Source organism: Lutra lutra, chromosome X (genome assembly GCF_902655055.1).
Source record: "Lutra lutra chromosome X, mLutLut1.2, whole genome shotgun sequence".
NCBI classification, from domain to species: Eukaryota; Metazoa; Chordata; class Mammalia; order Carnivora; family Mustelidae; genus Lutra; species Lutra lutra.
The window spans coordinates 23,202,563-23,215,499 of NC_062296.1; the positions used below are offsets into that span (position 1 = coordinate 23,202,563).

The 12,937-nt window shown below is 35.4% G+C and overlaps 1 protein-coding gene across 6 annotated transcripts in view; it reads left to right on the plus strand.

Moving 5' to 3' along the window:
• Positions 1 to 12,937, plus strand: part of TENM1 (teneurin transmembrane protein 1) — a 785,443-nt gene that overhangs the window by 5,102 nt on the left and 767,404 nt on the right. The gene's annotated exons all lie outside the window — the stretch shown is intronic.

Below are 12,937 nucleotides of genomic sequence, written 5' to 3' on the forward strand. Positions count from 1 at the left end.
TTTTTGCTTGAAGCTTGCTTTTCCCAAATGTTCATCAGTTTCAGTTTTTAGTTACTAAGTGCTTAGTATAGATTATGACTAATAAATCCCCTAAGGTTTCCTAAACTATTTATTTATTTATTTACCCACTTACCGACTGACCTGAAGTCAATAGAAGACCAGTGCTTAGCATACTCATCATTTTTTTAATAAAAATAAATCTTTTATAGTACTCACCTATTTTTTTCTTTCCTTTGCTCTTTCTCTCTCTCTCTTGCTCTCTCTTTCTCTCTCTCTCTCTCTCTCACACACACACACACGCTATCTCCGAAGAATGCCATGCATCATACATAAAACATGTATAATAATTGTATTAAAATTCCATATTTTTTTAAAAATTCCTGTCAGTTTACCCTCAAAAGTAGTAATCCATGCACACTTAAAAAGAAAAGAAGCTTCCCTTCATTTACCATTTGGAATAAAGGTTTGAACTGGATTACTAGCACAACTACAGGTAAATTAAATGATGAATATTGTAAGAAGGAGTATTTAGCAATTCTGATCAACAGCATATATCCATAGCTGGGAATGTAGGGCTGATTATAAAAATTAAGAAGAATCAAATTTCAGAACTGTTTCCAAATACAATAAGTGCTTTAAATCATCTGCAGGTTCTGTGTAGTAGGTTAAATCACTGTATTGAAGGTAGATTACTATTATTTTTCTTTGCCATGAAAGGTAAAACATTCTGAATCCTGGGTTAATACATTATTTCTATTTCTTTCTGTTATCCTGGCTTAATATATTATTTCTATTTCTTTCTGTTTTCCATTAATTTGTTTCAGAACTGAGGAAAGTAAATATCAAGTAAATATCACCAGCCAGACCAGGTGAATGCTAGAAAAGGGTACACACAGCTTTTGATTTTTCCAGTAACCTTGATAGTCCAACCATAGGTGTCTCTTCAGTATGTGGTACTCTGTTATGACAATTATATAATGTATAAAGATTTTGTAGTTTGCTAGATGCATGGAGGTACAATTTAGCAAGACCAACAAAACTGCTTACATTTGGAACCCATGAAAAGTAAGGCTGAGGAAATTGGAATTTGATAGCATAAACTGAAAATTACTGCATAATAATATTTATATCAATTAGACTGCTAACATTTTTGTGTACAATCAAAGCAAACTAGTTTTAATTGGAGATAGTAAATATTTTTACAGTTGATGTTGGATCCCTAATATTTAAAAAATAATAATTTAGAGTTTGATAAATAAAGCCTGTTAAATTCTTATGTAACTTTAGGACTCATTTCTAGACCTGGAAGTATAATCTTGGATAATTTACAATTTTTAAAAAAATCCGACTTTTACTTCCTGTCCAAGCCTCCACTTTAGGTAAACAATAGCATATGGTGAAACATGCATATATGCCAACTAACCACTACCTCTTGGATGATGTTTTCAATGTGATGTAATGATTCTGAAATATTGGGTTTTCCGTTCCCACCCTACTCTAACTGTATGAGTGGAGAAGTTAACTGGAAAATGGAAATAGGAAAATGTGTTAAATACTCTCTTTTTATATTGGTAGATCACCCCCAGTGAAGGTCTTACTCTGAGCCCTCATACCTGTGTTTTTGTAGGTATGTGCCAAGATTAGTATTTTTTTTTCTGGGTGCTTATGACAGGTTTCTATGGCGCTGTCTCAAATATGTGAGTGAAAAGTTCCGTCAACCATCTAGCTGTTTGGGGTGATGCAAACAAACATCTGGTTGGTTGAGAGAATTTTTTACTTCGTCTCTGGATGTTTGGAGTCACTTAACAGGATGATGAATCTTAATATCTATGCCCAAAACAGAAAGCAAAAATAAAATTAAATACTTTAAAATAATGTAGAGTACCTTATACACTCTCGGATTACTATAAAATACATAATGACCTGTATGCCATCCTAAATCTACAGCCTTCTATGAAATGTGTGAGATGTTGCTTGCATCCCTTAGCAATTACAAAACAGAAACACACTGGCCTTTTCAACAAGCCAGGAAATTAAAAAGTTTAGCTTCAATTCTACCTCCCCCCTACGCCCCCACTACTGATTCATCAGTTTAAAGAAATCAACTTAAAGAGTTTGATATGTTAGCTTCTTAAAAATTTCTGCACCTCATTTTCCACCGATTCTTCCACTGCCATGGAAACTAGACGGGACAGACAGCTGGGAGTCACTAATTCAGGATGGGAACCTGCTTGTTAATTTAATTTCATGCCAGCCTGTTGGTCCCCGAAAGTAACCGTAAAAGGCTGGGGGAATTGAATTTGCAAGCAATAAATGATTACGCAGAACAAAAATCAGTGCCATCTTTGTCATTTTCCTGAAGATCTTACCGCTTACCCTCTTTGTCCCCTACTCAAGCAGTTCTTTCAAAATAATCACAGAAATAGTCTTGATTTGTGCATTCCTGTTGGTATTTATGTGCGCTGCAGAACATTTTTATTCTATGAGGACATTCACAGCTGCAAAATAGTTTCATAATAGCTATTATATTGAAAAAATATGTTCTTTCAAATAATGATTTTGTAGACTTTGAAGAAACCTAGTTAGTGATCATAGTAAAGTTAAATATAAATGATGTTTGAATATTCCAGTAGGACTGGTTATTTTTCCTTTCCAAATATATAAACTATTTTATTAAAATATCTATGCCCCACTTGGTTTTTTTTTTTATTACAGAGACCAAATGGATTTGAAAACATTTATTTGAAATCTGTAAAACACTCATTTTACCCGTCACCATAAAGCATACTGATTGTTTTAATTTTAATTGACTAAGTTGTCACTTGATAAGTAGTCAACAATGAGGAAATTGCCTTTTAATGTTTCTCATATTCTGTTGTAACATTTTTGTGGCTGATTATGACTTACAAAATTGAATTTTGGAATCACAAACTCTAATATGAGCTAAATTGCAATCCATGTTAAGCCTTTTGCAATATTATCAGCTATGGGTCCTGATAAACTAATATTTTTTCCTGTGAATTTATGGCTATAAACAAATTTCTATATTATGGCTAAGAAAGAGTGATTCCCCATAAGGATTTTCGTGGTGAGAAAAGAAGGAAGATCTATATTTATATGTCAGTAGATTAAGTGACTAGAATTTCAAAATATAAATATCCTAGGCAGAATTATTAATGATAGAATAAGGTAGTGATTTAAAAATAGAAAAAATAAGAAAAATAGTATTTACATTTTTATATTTTAGGAAATATTGATGATATTGGTATTCATTTGTGGGATATTGAATTGCATATATTTTGTTCAGTGGTTTATTTTTGTTACATAAGTCATATTGGTGTGATATGAAAATATCTGAGTAAAACATGAAAAATGCAATCATCATCATTGAATATGTAGATTTCCTAGTATCTCTCTGTGTCCTTCTTCTTTATCATGTTCATTTCTTCTGGCCTTTCAGCAGATGCTTGGCATTTGGAAGTACAATAGCAGTCAGTCATCTAGATGGTTCTAAATATCTGATCAATGAAATTTAGTTATTCATCCAAGTAATGTTCTGCTGTTAACACCTCAGTTTCCCTTTTGAAATTACTGTATATTTACTTTTCAGTTGTTTTCCTATTTAAATGTAAGGTTTTGTGAATATTCGGGATGCTGATGTAGTTGTATATATAAAACTTGCAGTAGAATCCCTATATGGTTATATCAAAGGAAATCCATTTTCATTTTAATGTTTGGAATTGCAGTTTAATGTTTTTAGCTGTCTGTTTGAATGAGAATTTTTAAAGCAGCCAAAATAAAAGTACATTGCGTACTTCGGGGAAAATCTGATCATTAGCTAAGGTCAAGAAGAAAATTTCCCAGTTGCATGGTTTTGCGTAATTGGTGAATTCTAAGTGTTTATATTACTTCTCATGCCTCTATCTGGTTTAGACACCTGTCAAAGAGAAGATGCCAGATTAGATGGTCAATTGGCTTATTAGATATTATAATCTCTGTGTCCCAGCTGTATATAGGCATTTTAAGAAAACTCTTCAGTTGTTCAGAGAAATTAGAAAAAGATACTGCAGATGGCCTATATCAATGATCCAGGTTTTTTCAGGTACATTTAAAATTAAATGCCCTAAGAGATGATTAATTCAGGGAAGTTATTGATAATGAACTCATCTTATGCTACACATCCTTTGCACCTATGATGATGCCTTATTAAAGGTGTCTCAATCTTGCTAATTACCACCTGTGTTTAAATATAGAGGTGCATAAATACATTACAACCACAGGGTGACTGGAAGCCTTCTAAATCTGCAGTGTTCCTAGCTAACTCAGTTCCTATCAACATAATGTTTCTGATCAACGTTTTGAATTTATACTCTGTGCATTACCTCCCTTTAGCATTAATGATTTTCTTTTTTTAAAGCTGTTCTTCTTAATTGCAAGCATTTGAGTGATATTGATGTGTGATCTCTTGCTCTATTAACTAGCCCCAAAATATGTTTGTATTTATATGTGAGGGAATGGGATTTTTTGCCAAAGGAATATTGATTAAAAAGTGTATGTACATTTTTGACATGGATTTCACAAGCATCATTTACAAATACATATATCACTTATTTGCTTACTCTATGCTTGAAATGAATATATCTTTGTGATTGTGACTGGTTATATGTTTAGAACTCTAAACGATGTAGGGAAACATTGACATCATTGCTATGCAAGTCAAATAAGAAACTCCTTTTGGAAATACAGTATTAATTTCACTAATGAGATCTAGTGACCTCTAAGGGAAAAGGCTGTGCAGTTGATTGGCCAATTGATACCTATAGCTTAGATTTGAGAAGACTCTTGTGCCTTGAAATAACAATGAAGTCACTCTCATTTCCTCCTCCTACTCTTTCTCTTTTCTTTCTTTCTTTCTTTCTTTCTTTCTTTCTTTCTTTCTTTCTTTCTTTCTAAGAATTGAGGTAGTGCATAGGTTTATGAAAAAGGAAGCTCTGAGACATTCACTAAGTTTAGGCAGTGATTAATCTTTGTATTCTTTTTCTAAATCTGACCATTTCTTTATGTGTATCCTAGAGAATTCTAAGTGTAATGTGAACTATTATTCTTTGTATTGTTTTTGGCTCATACATTTTCTCAATGATCCTGGGTAGAAGCTACAATAATACACTAATTTCCTGGGTTGTTATTCTTTATTACAGATGTACTCTGGGCACATATCCATACGTTGTTGGTGTGTTTGTGATTTATCTTTCATGTTTAGTGTAATAAAATGTCAACACTTAGGTGTGACACCATTTATTTTTGGTTTCAAACCTCTGAAGTGTTAACACAAGGGTGCTACATTTTTTTTTCATTGTTTTGTTCTTTTCCCGTATTTGAGATACTGCCTTGATGAAACATTGGACAACTTGAGAAAGTGAGGTAATTTTAATGTAAACAATGAGAATTCGGTGCAACGGAAATATTTTAAGGGCATTTCAACACAGAATAGAGAAAATTTTAGCAATATATTTCTGTAAAACATGGAATAAAACATGTTTAAGAAATGTGTAAAACAGGAATAGATGTAATGAGAGAACACTGATATTTAGCAAAATACTTGGGACTTCTTTGTTGTTGAAAAGGCAGAAAAAAAATCAACATTACACAGACTTCTAGGGCAGTGTGTGTTGAAGTCTCAAGTCTTTTCCATGGAAGACTCTCTAGGTCTTATGGACTGCCCTCTTCTTTTCCTGAAGACTTCAGTATTACATGGGTTTGATTATAAATCATAAAAAAATCTTCATGAAGAAAAAACTTTGTCTTTTCATTTCTTCATTCAGTCATTCACCAAAACTTTTTAAAAACGCCTCTGTATACCCAGTGATAGAAGGACACTTTAAAAACTTAGATTCTAATGGAGGAGACAAACCTATATGCATATTGTTATTATGTAACAGATGCTCTAGAAGAGGAATAATTAGAATGTTCTGGAAGTTCAAAGGTAGATATAGTTTTGTAAAGGATGTGTCATTTGAATTGGTTTAGTCAAGAGAATATGGGGAACCACATTTCATATGGGAAAGGATTATGAAAGGGCACAAGGCTAAATTAGCAAGGGAGAACACCAACCCAGGGTAGTAGAGTTTCTTTTTTTTTCCTATCCAGATGGGGGAATGGAGGTCAGGGTTAATGTCTTATTTTATATCTATGTGCCTGACACACAGAAGATGCTTAGTATGTATTTGTGGAGTGAATGAATGTATTAAGATTTTCCTGTACGGAGAGTTATACTGGAGAATGGTAGTTTTTCTGCCATTTACCCAAACTCATGCAATGTAGTATGTTGTAGCAGAGTCTATGGCATTAGATGAAAGGTTTTAAAGTGGGGAGAGGTCACCAACTTTGGTTTTTAGAAAGATTGCAAAGATGACACCTGTAGGAAGAATGGATTGAAGTGGATTAAGAGTAGTAACATTGAGAGATTGAGAGACTGTGTTGCAACTGTGAGCAATTATGAGGATAAGAATCAAGGCAGTGATAGTATTGATGGGCGGTGGAGAATTCAAGAGCCACTTATAAGGTAGCTTTAGTGGGACTTGGGAAATGAAAACATTTAGAGGGTCAGAGAAAGGGAGGAGTGACTTAGCGGCTTTGGCTTGGAAAATTAGGTAATGCCATTAAGCAATTTGGGAACATAGAAGAAAACGTTAGTTTTGGTGAGGTTAATGAGGTCAGGTTTGTATTTATTTAATGTAAGACACCATCTAGACATCCAGTTGGAGATGGTTTGTAACAGAAGGAAATTACAGATCTGAAGATGAAGTCTGGAGGTAGATACTTGTGTGTCATTGGTCAGTGTAGTAGTTGAAATCATAAGAATAGGAAGGGGAGTTCACCTAGGGAGGGTTTATAGAGTAAGAAGAGAAGCAAGGGTCAAATCTTGAGAAACACTCAATTTAAGGGTTGATGAAATAAGAGAAGCCTTCAGGAAAGTCACATTAAGGTCAGAGAGGTAAGAGGCAAACCAGAAAATAGTGAAATAGAAGCTAAGGGAGGAAAGGATTTTATAAATGTCATCTAGACAAACCATGAAAAGATTATTCACACAAGGAAATAAAAATGGCCAATAAATGTGAAAAAGGCTCAAACTTCAATAATAAAAATAAATGCAAATTAGAAACAAATACAAAGGTGGGTTTTTTTGTTGTTAGTTTTGTAAGATAATGCAGTGTGCTTGCTCAAGTACTACACCTTAGAGTCCTTGATTCATCTTTTTTCACACCTGACATCCAATCAATTAACAAATGTTGTTGACTATACCTTCAGATTATATCCTGTCTGAATCATTTTACCTTCCTTCATCACTAACACCTTAGACCAAACCACCATCATCTCTCACCTAGAATACTGAAATAGCCTCCTAATTGTGCCCCTACACACATTTTTGCCCCTCCATAGTTTTCACATAGCAGCCAGGGTGATCCTTTTATTTATTGTTTTAAAAGATTTTATTTATTTATTTGAAAGAGTGAGAGCAAGCATGGGGGTGATGGCGGGAGGGGAGGGAGAAGTAGACTCCCTGCTGAGCAGGGAGCTCAGAGCCTGGTAACTTGATAGAGGGCTCCAGCCCAAGGTGCTGGGATCATGACCTGAGGCCAAGGCAGATGCTTAACCCACTGAGCCACCCAGGTGCACCCAGGGTGATCCTTTTAAAACATAAGTAAGATCTTCTGATTTTCCCTCTCTTTTCCCTCTGATAGCTGCCTTCTTCTCACACTTAAAGTAAAATTTAAAAAATAATTTAAAATCTTTGCCATGGTCTACAAGACCCTACATGATTTGGTCTCTATTGGGCCTTGCATCTTACTATTTTCCCTACCAAAACTTGGTCATAAAATTCTAGCTACACTTTCCCAACATGCCATGCTTTTTTGTTTCTCAGGGCCTTTGTACTTGCCATTTCCACTGCCTGAAATGAATTTTCTCCAAGATTTCTGTAAGCTTACTTTCCTGCTTCATTCAGCTCTTTGATCAAATATTTTTTAATCATAGAGACCTTCTTTGGCCATCTTATGTAATGAGTCCTGTCATGATTCTTCATTTTCTATGCCTTTATATGCTTCTATTTTTCCTCATATTTCTCATTACTACCTGGTATCCCACTGTACTTTTGTTTATTTATAATTTATCAAATCTACTAGCATATTAGCTCTATGAGGGCATGGAATTTTATGTCTGTTTTCTTCACTACTGTATTCGTATCACCTAGCACAGTGCCTGGTACATGGTAGGTATTTAATAAGTAATGGTTGAGTAAATACATGAATATAAGGACATGATGAAATGTTTGTTGGTCTATATTTGGCAGTTTGAAGGAAAAGCCTCAAAAATGCTCATATCCATTTGACCCAATAATTCTACTTCTGGGAATTTGTCCTAAAGAAATAATGCAAAGTGCAGAAAAAGCTTTATTTGCAAAGATTTTCACCATAAATTATTTGTATTAGTGGAAAAAAATGAAGGAACCTAAATGTTCAACAAGGGAATTGCTAAGTGATTTATGGTATATCGAGACAATGTAATATTTTATGGCCATTAAAGATGATGTTTGCAAATATTTTATGATAAAAGGAAAATGTTTATGTTATGCTATCAAGTGTTAAAGGAGGATACAAAATTATATTTACCTACTATGTAAGAAAGGAAAAAAAAAGACTGGAAAACCATGCACAATGGTGCTAAAAGTGATTATGTCTCTTTGAGGGAGGTGGGTATTAGGTGATTTTTTTCCTTTATATCTTCTGTATTTCCCAGACTTTCTACAGCAAGTCTGTATAACTTTCATTGCAGAAAAATCCATTTACAGCATATCTGGGTGGCCAGTCGGTTAAGCGTCTGCCTTCAGCTCAGGTCATGATCCCAGGGTCCTGGAATCCAGCCCACATAGGGCTTCCTACTCATGGGGAGTCTGCTTCCCCCTCTACCTGCTGCTCCCCCTGATTATGACCTCTCTGACAAATAAATAAATAAATAAATAAAATCCTCCTTTTATAACATTTGTTTATTTTATTTTTTAATTTTATTTTTTCAGTGTTCCAAGATTCATTGTTTATGCACCACACCCAGTGCTCCATGTAATAAGTGCTCTCCTTAATACCCACCACGAGGCTCTCCCAGCCCCTCAACCCCCTTCCCCTCCAAAATCCTCAGTTTGCTTCTCAGAGTTCATAGTCTCTCATGGTTCATCTCCCCTTCCGATTTCCCCCAACTCACTTAATAAAATCTTTTTAAAAAGAAAAATAAATTTACAAAACAAAGAGGAAACAAAAAACACAAAAACAAATATTGCACCTTAAAAGTGAGGTTTAGGTAATAAATAACAAAGAGGATATACCTGGTCTCCTTGAGAGGTGGTGCTAGAGGGAGAGGAATATACCAGCTGTAACTGGGACCAACTGTTCTCTGGCTGCTTTGTTCTGAAGAGATCTACCGACAGGGAAAGTAATTGAGATCTACTGATCCAATCTAGTCTTTAGTCATTGGAGAACCAAGGAATGCTGAGTTTTTCCTGTCAGGATTTGAACAGGATGTTCAAGGGAGATTAGGCAAGTTAAGACTTCTTCATATTGCTGTGGAGAGCACTAGCAATTTGCTTCATGTAAAACAGGAGTGATTGCTCACTATATTTCTTCATGTCATGTAGTAAAAACAATTAAGTGAAGTTAGACTATAGATTGCTTGGCTATTCAGCCACAGTCCCCTCTAATGGAAGAGAAGAAAAATAGCATTGACAAGTTTTGGCAGGTCTCATCATTAGAAATGCCCATACTGCCAGAACAAAAAGAAGCTGCAGCCAATAATGTAAACCAAGAAGTTCTCTAGGCCCCAAGGAAGAAAGTGACAATACAGAGTGTTGCAGCATTAATTGTCTGAGAGTACTGATCATTGTAATGGGGAAACTGTCTCTGCTATTAACACAATTATTTTCTACAAGGTCTTGGGTAAACGTCCCATTAGAAAAATGATAGGGCTTTTGAAGTATGTGTAGCAATATGTAAAGATATACTCATTAGTAAAATAAAGTGTGACCTATATGCAGCCCAAAGTCCCTTGAAAACAAAAAGTGTTAATAAGTTGTTATAGTTATAATTAGTATATAATTGAATAATTATTTTTTTTAAAGATTTTATTTGTTTATTTGACAGAGAGAGATCACAAGTAGACAGAGAGGCAGGCAGAGAGAGGGAGAGAGGGAAGCAGGCTCCCTGCTGAGCAGGGAGCCCGATGCGGGACTCGATCCCAGGACCCTGAGATCATGACCTGAGCTGAAGGTAGCGGCTTAACCCACTGAGCCACCCAGGCGCCCCTAATTGAATAATTGTTGAAAACAAGTAAAAAATGGCCCGTTTCCTAAACAAATAGGAGTTAACACTTTTTAAGTGCATCTGAGAAAGATATCTATCCATACACACATGTATGCATATTTTGATAAATGTGTATTCATATATATAGATGTATTTTTTGAACCAGACTCTTAGACAATTCTTTTATTCATTTACCTTCAATTTATGCATTTCATCTCCACAGCCGATATCAGATGATGGTTTCATTTTAAGAGGCTGAGAACTGAAGAATGTAGAATATTATTCTCTATGTAGGACCAAACAAGAGGCAGTGGCACTAATTAAAGTGTGGGTTAGATGAACTCTTAATGAGCTGTTCAGATCTGGCTTTAGGACTTTGCTTGCAGGCTCTAGCCTATTTTCAAAACCAATAGTCAATAGTGTGACATGCATTTCTAACATTTGTGGCTCCTACTGTTTTTGCCTCTGGTGTGCATTATTTGGTTGTGTTCAGTGATGGTCCTGTCAAACGTTCTTACTTTTTTTTTTTGTTCCTAAAGGGTAGCTAGCCCACATGCAGTATTAAGACAGTCAGCAGTTTCTTTTTTGGAATGAATTCTTGAGTGAAATAAAGAGGTGAAAGGTGAGGGAAGTGGTACATGTTTGAGCTGGTAAGTGATGGCAAATGACTTGGGGTATCTTATATAGATCTATGTATGAACTGGCCTTCTCTAGTCATAAATGGGAAGGATATCTTCCTGAAGGCTCCAGTTTGAAGGCAGTTGAGAAGTGAGCAGAGAAGAGCTAAATCATTTCAAAGCCCTCTTGCTTCCCAGTCCTCTGTGTATCTCAGTGAGGCAAAATGCTCCATATAGGACAGTTTATTTATTTTTTTAGATGTTATTTATTTATTTGACAGAGAGAGATACGGTGAGAGAGGAACACAAGTGCGGGGAGTGGGAGAAGGAGAAGCAGGTTTCCTGCTGAGCATGCAACCCAGATGTGGGGCTCAGTCCCAAGACCCTGGGACCATGACCCCAGCTGAAGGCAGACACTTAGTGACTGAGCCACCCAGGCATAGGGCAGTTTATTTTTTAAGGCATTTTTTGCTAACCTCCTTGCAGAATCACCCTGATGGGTATGAAGCCAATTTCTACAGACTTGCTCTCGTATATGTGGTAAAAGAGCCAGAAATACTTTTTTGTAGTCTAGATCTAAGTACTTTCTGAAATGTCTTCCCTTGAAAGATTCTAACTTAACGCTGTTACAGAACCACATGAACGCTTGAGCAAAACTATGTCTTTTTGAGCAACATTAACAGTGATGAAAAATGTACATCAGGCAGTTAGATTGCAAGTAATCAAGAACACTACTTCAGTCTATTAGGGATGATTTGTATATAGTATATTGGATATGGCGATCGTTAGTATTAATATAACACTATTATTATCATTACAAGTTCACATAGATGATATTTGTCAAAAGTGACAATAATGTTATTAACCTACATTTTTAAAAAAATTGCATTTAGATATTCTGTCACGATTTACTGTGCAGAAATTTTTAAATTGTTTGCCCTTATTACTGAGATTTTGCCTCAACATAAAAAGAATAGGTTTGGGGAATACTTGATTGATAAATTGGGGCCATAAGGTTAATTGAGTGCCAATCATAAAATATTGGAATACTAAAGTTAAAAGTTTTTGTTTTCCTTTTTCTTTTGTGTTAATTCACCACACTGCCTTTTCTTTTTTTTTTTTAAAGATTTTATTTATTTATTTGACAGGCAGAGATCACAAGTAGACGGAGAGGCAGGCAGAGAGAGAGAGGGAAGCAGGCTTCCCGCTGAGCAGAGAGCCCGATGCGGGACTCGATCCCAGGACCCCGAGATCATGACCTGAGCCGAAGCCAGCGGCTCAACCCACTGAGCCACCCAGGCGCCCCAACACTGCCTTTTCTAAAATGGATTTTTGAAACCTTTTTTAATTTGTTTCATTTTTTAAAATTTAAATTCCAATTAGTTAACGTGCAATGTAATATTAGTTTCTGGTATACAGTATAGTGATTTAACATTTCCATACAACACCTGGTGCTCATCATGACAAGTGCCCTCCTTCATCCCCACTCCCTGTATCTTCCATCTCCCCACCCACCTAAAATGGGTTTTTGGAGAATTTAAAACATAGCTTTTTATGTATGAGTCATATATGTTTGTTATAGAAAAATTAGAAAATACAGACACACAGAAAGAAAAAATCATATATATTTTACATACATATATGTCTGCTTTTTAAAAGATTTTATTTATTTATTTAACAGAGAGAGAGAGAGGGTGAGAGAGGGAACACAAGCAAGGGGAGTGGGAGAGGGAGAAACAGGCTTCCTGCTGAGCAGGGAACCTGATGCGGGATTCTATCCCAGAACCCTGGGATCATGACTGGAGTCGAAAGCAGACGCCCAACAACTGAGCCACCCAGGCGCCCACATATATGTCTTTTTTAAAGCCAGACTCATGTAATTACTTTATAATGTGCTTTTTAAAAAATTTATCAATATATTGTTAACACTTCTGTGTCAATAAAATATGTATACACACAGACACATGTGTGTAT